We start from the raw sequence: 7,500 nt of genomic DNA on the forward strand, positions 1-7,500 counted from the left end.
CACACACACACACACACACACACACACACCACAGTAAACATTGTAATATAATAGCGTCAAGAAACAATATTATGAATTTATGTAAGATGGAAGTTACTGAGATTAATAGAAACTCACTTGATCGGCACAGAAAAAGAAACACTACTTGAGTCTATGCCAGAAAACAAACTGAAAGTGAAAAGCATTATCGCTGGTCCTGGTCTCCAGTACAGTACTTTACTTGTACTTTCTACACCCCCACACAAAATATCGACGTGCACTGGACCCGTTAAATATATGTAATAAGAACTGTCCTGTATGATGACAAAAAGTCAATTGCTACTGCACCAGTGACGCTGTCCCAAGCAGATCAAGTCTACAATCAGATACTGTACAAAGCTGGACAAAATTAGCACACAGGTTTCCGATCATTATATCATCAAATTTTAATGTACTTCATCGCACTTTTCAGTTCTCCGAATTGAACACTGAACACTGTGTTGTAACAAACTGGGGAAGTGTGTCAAATGCTAATTATAGAACTTGGTGCCTAGCTGGGGTGACGGTGGAAAAGGGGAGGGAAGGGAGGGGGTAGGCCTGGCCCAGACTCTGACAGCCGAGTGCCTATCACTCCTCGTTAAAATTCTCCTATATCTTCACTAGACAATTCCTCCTTCCGCCGGCCAGACTCCTATGGGCCAGGTAAGTTATTAGTGGGGAGAAAACGATAAGTAAATGCCAAACAGGAACTATAGGTGGTCAAAAAGTCAATAAACAAAAAAGATTAGTGCCATGCTGACAATAAATGTTCTGATAGCAGTTAGAGAAAGGCTGAATGATAAATACAAGTTTTGCTGATAAAATAATACATGTGTCTGTGCTGCTCAAGACAGTCTCATTCTTAATTTTGTAAGCTACAAAGAGGCCAATCTGGCAATTAAGGGATGTACTAATCGCTCTGTGGGCTGACGATGGATTTGTCCATGGGACTGACGTCATCGCTATAGGCCTAAGCCTAGCCCGCCGTGTGTTTGGCCTCGTACGTAGTACGAAGTGCCGCGACGTGACGGCTTGCCGGGAGACGATTTAAAGTTACGAGCCGGCGCGATAACAAACGTGAAGGAGTGAGGTTATGTCGCGACAATACAGTAGTGAATCCCACTTGTCTATTTGAGCGCCTTCAAATCGGCAAGGTGTTTTTGAATGTTGATACTTGTTTGTTTGGATTTACTTAAAAATGAATGAAAATCGTCATCAGCAATAAACCTCTAGTCAACAGTTCAGCTGACAAAAATCTGGTCTTGCCCAGTTAACAAACCGTCCCTGGGTATAGTAGATGTTCTAGCTGGTAGTAGATGTTGTTATGAGCGAATAAGCTCTGGCGAGGAACTTTTACTTGTTCGGACCACTGATTGGATGGTGGAAGGTAACGTTTCTATTGTCTCTTTGTGGGTGTTTTGCGCATTACAATTTTTGGGCGGCAGTGCACGACCGTGCTCTATGGGCGAGCCGCCCCTGTGTAATACTACGCACATGCAGGTCAACATTTTACGGCTAGCCTGAGAGTTTAGCCGTACTTTAAGTAGGCCTACGGCTAGACACGCTAGACTGCCAGTCTAGCCGTACTTAGATTTAGGTTTGGCCCTATCGACTCGATAACCTGTTGAGTACACAGGTTTCATTAGATCTAGATCTAGTAATTACTCAGGTTTAAATAATGCAAGTCAGTAAGGCATCTTTTGGTTTTGTCTCAAATACAAATACTTTAGGCTTTGTAAACTAAAAGTTTCATTTACAATTCAGCCATTAAGTACGGCTAGCCTGACAGTCTAGCCGTACTTATCTTAGGCCCTATTAACATTACAAAACAGGAGGTTTAAAACACATGCACTGTTATTAAGGCACCTGGTTTCGTCTCAAATACAAATACTTTAGGTACTGCAAACTTAAAATTTACTTACAATTCAGTACGCCTTTTTATGGTCAGTCTAGCCATCATATTAAGAATAAGTACGGCTAGCCTGACAGTCTAGCCGTACTTAGATCTAGATCTAAGCAGGCCTACAGCTAGCCTAGCCGTATAGCCGTCATTTAGTACGGCTAGGCTCTTCCTTTTGCTAATAATATTGAAGAGCCTGCTCGTAGGCCAATTATTAATGATCTTCTTTTCTTCTTCTGTTCCCGAAGATTTTTATCATCCTTTGGGTCGCCTCAAAGGACCTTACCACCATGGTGACAACAAACCTCCAATTCTAGTCCCCTCGGCTCTCTGCTTTCCACGGTGTGTTCCGCAGCTCTATGGTTGTCCATTCTTGGATGTTGTCCTCCCATCTCGACTTCTGTGCCAGGCTAGATCTGGGGCCTATTTAGAATATGGTTTTATTTAGATCTATCTTTATCAAGGTGAGAAGAACCAGTGGCGGGGCGCTATTGGTGCAATTGGCGCAAGCGCTCCACTTAAACCCTGGCCTTCACCCCCCGATTCGTCACCTGCAGGCTGTGCCAGTGAAGAGACAGACGGCGAGCGGCGAGGATGGTTTAGGCTAGCCCTAGGCCTAGACTGAGAAGGCCTTGGGCTAGCCTAGCCTACGCTCGTCACACCGCTTGCGGTAGCCTAGGCCTAGTGTCTGCTGGGAGTGGGAGCAAGCAAAATCTTTGCACCAAAGTTATTTTTGTCACAATAGAGAAATCGTTATTTTAATCGAGGCACCGTTCTTCCTGCACAAGGCGAAAGGTGCATGAAACTGCTCTTCTCAGCACCAATTGGTGCAAGCTAAAATTTTGTTCGCCTCCCTCTATTGTGTAGCAAGTCCTGGTGCTGCACGAAGTAATTAGAAATCTTTATATCTTCTCAGATTGTGAGCGTAGTGAGTTTCACTTTATTGCAATTTTTATGCGGTTTCATACTCTTTGGTTTCATCTTGAAACAATTGTAAATATCGATAGATGTAGATTACGGGATATCTTGCAGATTCTAATTGACTTTCTCTAGAAATCTTAATAGAAACTACTAGAATCTAGATCTAGATCCAAGCCTATAGCCCATTTGCTGACTTTCCAATTATGCACCACCTTGTCTGCAACCCACGCGACGCCACTGAGAAGAACGGGTTACAAGATGCCAATTGGGAAAAAAGTAGTCAAGAGCCTCTGCATGGGTCCTGCCACCCCCCCCCCCTCCCCAATCTCTCTTCCCCCCCCCCCCCCCCCCCGGCCCCGCGTCCCCACCCGAACCGACAGCTGATCTGCAGATGTGCCAACTTCTCTCTCTTATTCTCCCTCTTGACTTCCTTCCCATGTGTGTGTGTGTGTGTGTGTGTGTGTGTGTGTGTGTGTGTGTGTGTGTGTGTGTGTGTGTGCGTGCGTGCGTGTGTGTGCTCGCGCGGGCGAAATCCGATGTTAGATAGTTCCTGGGAAAATTTTGTACTTCTTAAAATTAAGTGTAAAGTAACCCCATACTACAGCCATCAGGGGCGGCTCGTGGGGCTAAAAAGTGGGCGTGCACAATTAAGCTAGCTTAGGCTGAAGATAGTCAAGGGCAGAGTAAATGGGATGGTGTATAATTTTAGGATCTCTGGGTTGGTGAGGGAGGACTTGGTGCTTTTATTTTTATTCTTTTTACTTGTCGCTTTGATTTCTAGAACTAAATCTGTTTGTTAGTTAAACAGCAATTTCGTTCATCCTGCATCGGAACTGAACACTCAAGTTATAACTTTCACCACTCCACTACAAAACCATTCAAAGGCACAACTCAAAGGACGCTGACTTAAGTATATTATGTCACGTTCACCTCCCTCAGGTTCACGGTCACAGAGTCGCTTAAAATAATGGCAAGACAATGAATCAATCACAGTTCACTTGAGCACTAAGCTGAATTGCTCCGGCGATCACATAATTTTGGCATTGAATAGTGTACAAGCTATCACTTTTATTTTTAGACTTCCTGCTTTGGGCTATGTTTCGTGGGTGCACATTTGAGATGTGCCGTCTTATTAATATTAATGTACCGCCAAACTCGCAACGAGTGTTGTCATCGCTTGGGTTATCCCAAAGAGCGATTTATAGGTCAGATAGCTACTGTTTGATATTCTATTACGTTTGGTTAAAGCGCGTGGACTTTGGCAAGGCATAGTAGATGTTTTGCGGCGCTTTTGACTCTGAAATGACAGTTACAGCGCCAGCAAGGACCTTGTTTTGATATTATATTTGGCTAGTGTTTGTTTCTGACTTTTTTATTTAATGTTTGTGGGTGCTTTTCGTAAAAGAACATTTAAAAAATTTGGGCGGCACTGTACGACCGTGCTATATGGACGAACCGCGCCTGACAGCCATGCAGCTGCATAATGTAGCTTACTTCCCTCCACATTGAAAAGCTTTTTTGACTAGTAATAATAATATTATATTAAGCAACTTTTTTCTGCTTCCAATTTCAATCACATATTATCTATGTCTTCTATTATCGAGAAACTAGTATCATTTTTAACCATATTATGAACCGACTGCCATTAGATCTGGAATCTAGAGAAAGTTCCCTTTGACAACTCCGGGTTTATAAGCAAGTGCGCACTAGGGCACTATTATTTTTGGTCTTTCAGTTAGGAGGGCCTAGGCATGGTACTCGCGTGAACCCCCCCAGAAAATTGGGATTTTTCCCCGGCCATCTGGCAGAATTTCTCAATTCTTTGTTTTTCATGAAGTATAGGTCCGTGTTGAGTGTTGACTCAAAAACGCATAAACATGTGATCATTGTCACCCAAAAAAGACGGTACCTTTAACTCGAAATCAGAAAAATCGAGCCATCGGCACTCTCAGCGCGCTGCTGTTGCTTGGAGGACATGCAACGTCAGCAGAAGGACTAACAGCCTAATGAAACAATGGTATGTTGCGACAAGTTTATTCAAGACCGAGCCAGAACTGGCCATCCATGGGTAACAAAACCATTTCAAGGCGGATATATCAGGGCAGTGCATCTGCAGAGAAAACAAAGATTATGAGAAATAGTTACCAACCCATTAAAACCAAAATGACGTTCAATAATGTTAGTCAACTGCTAATTGAAACAGTCGACCACTTAAAGTACCTTGGTGCTATCATTAGACCAAATGGAAAGATAGAAACATGTCAGTAAATTCCAAAATCAGACTACTCTATGCTCTCATCATCTCCATCCTTCTTTATGCTTGTCAATCATGGAACTTGACGGCAGAGCTTCAGAGGAAGATCCAAGCAGCCGAAATGAGATGCTTTAGTCGACACTTTGGTTTCTCACAAAATGACCACGTCACAAATGAGGAAATGCGCTGTAGAGTGAAACAACACATGAGTCACAATTTAGACTTGCTATCTACTGCGAAGCGAAGAAGACAGAATTGGTATGGCCATGTAAGAAGATCGTGTGGTCTATCCAAGATCATTCTTCAAGGGACTGTACGGGGGAGGAGAAGGTGAAGAAGGCAAAGAGAGAGGTGGACCGACTGCATTGTGGAGTGGACAAGGACATCCTTCGCCCAAACTCGGGCGCTCGCAAAAAAAACGTGAAAAGTGGAGGCACCTGACGAGGCTCCCTATCATACAACGCCCCTGCGATCCTCGTGGATTATGGGATCAGTGAGCAGTGAGTGAGCATCGGAGAAATCGTTTCAGGACAGTTGCTCAAACAGCAAGACAATTTCCTGGACTTTTACTCGTCAGCCGGCGTACTGTTCCTCACAGACTGGGAGAATTAAGGATTGAAGGTGATGCCTACATATACTATATATACGCATATGTTCGAAACAGAAAATGAACTGGCCACAGCTACTCCGCTGATGGACTTAGAGCAGTGGGACACCGTCACCTTCTCGGACTATTCTCAGTTCCAAGTATAACACCGCGATGAGAGTATAAAAGTGCACAGGAGACCACATGAGCACCATCTTTCATTTCTTCAACAACACAACTAGCCCATGACATTTCAAAAGGACTCTGTGCTCTCCATTTGAAATTACTTTTTAAAATCCACAATAACGTCGCTGTGTAATGAATCTACGGCCAGCCATTTCACCAGATTTGAACCCAATTGGGCACTTGTGGGAAGGATGAACGGTGTAATTGCTTCTGACATGAATCCCGGTCCCAGAACCATTTCACAGCTGCAGCAAACCCTCTCCAATGCCTTAGACTTTGGCAGAAGATACACTGATATGCTGAATGCACATGGAGATCACATGGCGTACTGATGTGTGACTTTTGGGTTTTACCCCTGTCGTCAAATTTCAGTCATAAAAGAAACATTGTTGATGAAAAACACACCAGTCACCGTGAAATACTTAATATTATCAGATCTATGTTTCAATTTTTTGGTCGAAAAAATCATTATTGTTTTACAGGAAAGGGGGACCGAAAGGTGATACCTTTCTTTTGATCGCCAGTATATATATAAACAAAAATGCTTAGTGAATGTATAAATATTTCAAACGTGACAATGTTGCAACTCAAATCCCGCATGTAATGCGAAATTGTGCAATACCACATAAAAATGGAAGAATGAAAGGCAAAGATGGAGGAAAGCCGAAAGGCTTTTTGTGGTAGGCCTACTGTTAAAAAAAACAACAGTTTATTCCCTGAAAATCTAAATGAAATTAGATCTAATATCTTCCATAGCGAAACACGCTGTCTCTATCTAGCACCAGCTAAATAAAGAGACACAATTAACTGACGCATTAAACGAAGACAGACTGGCCGGTGAACTGACAGACAGTTCAAAGCTATACATAATCGAAGAAGCAGAAATGCAAAGGAAGAAGTAAAAAAAAAGGAAAAGACATCTGAAGATAATAACAATGTACCCACATTCCTTTCTTCGCAAATTTGCAATATTTATTCAAATTGATCTAATGGAACCAAACAGTAGGCCTATTTTGATAATTTAGCCAAACACGTTTTTATAATCACTGAACTTTCAAAGGCAAAAATAGTTTTCACAAATGTGGTTAAATTGTGGGTGTGCAAATGCCTGCGATTGATCCTTGAGTACTAAATGTACACGCGATAGAGGCAACGCTGGAGTCACAAGAGCAGGAAGGTGTGTCCTGTCCCGGGAGGGGACGATAGCACAGGCCACCAACAATCTGTACTCTAGCAACACACAGACCAGGTAGAGGTGACGGTGATGACGTAGATGGGGGCCCAGCGCTGTGGGTGTGGTACAGTGTCGGCCTTGGGGTAGTGTACCGTGAGCGAGGATTGCAGGTGGACCCTGCTGTTGACGTCAGAAAGTCGAATACGCAGCAAAAGTTAGTTGGGCATTCCTGATTCCTTCTGCATTGTTTCTGGCGTACACATTCTCGCTGCGCAGTGCCAGTTCTGGAACACACAAACACACAAACAAGCAATTGCCACAAAAATGTCATATTCCAAATGTTAGAAGGTATCCCCATTCAATTTGCAGAGAGTGCCTTTCTTACAGATATTTCTTTTTTCATATTTTTTTTCTCTCCAAGAACCATTTATTTAAGGGACGAAAACATGTTTAAAATGACG

The 7,500-nt window shown here is 43.0% G+C and overlaps 1 long non-coding RNA gene across 1 annotated transcript in view; it reads right to left on the reverse strand.

Moving 5' to 3' along the window:
- Positions 1-6,811: 6,811 nt before the first annotated feature.
- The window catches only part of LOC118478176, a 3,777-nt gene continuing 3,088 nt past the window's right edge, over positions 6,812-7,500 (reverse strand). Inside the window, exon 2 of the long non-coding RNA XR_004858880.1 lies at positions 6,812-7,323. This is a non-coding gene — a long non-coding RNA (uncharacterized LOC118478176). The remainder of the gene's footprint in view (positions 7,324-7,500) is intronic.

Source organism: Aplysia californica, unplaced genomic scaffold (assembly GCF_000002075.1).
Source record: "Aplysia californica isolate F4 #8 unplaced genomic scaffold, AplCal3.0 scaffold00395, whole genome shotgun sequence".
In the NCBI taxonomy this organism is placed as follows: Eukaryota; Metazoa; Mollusca; class Gastropoda; order Aplysiida; family Aplysiidae; genus Aplysia; species Aplysia californica.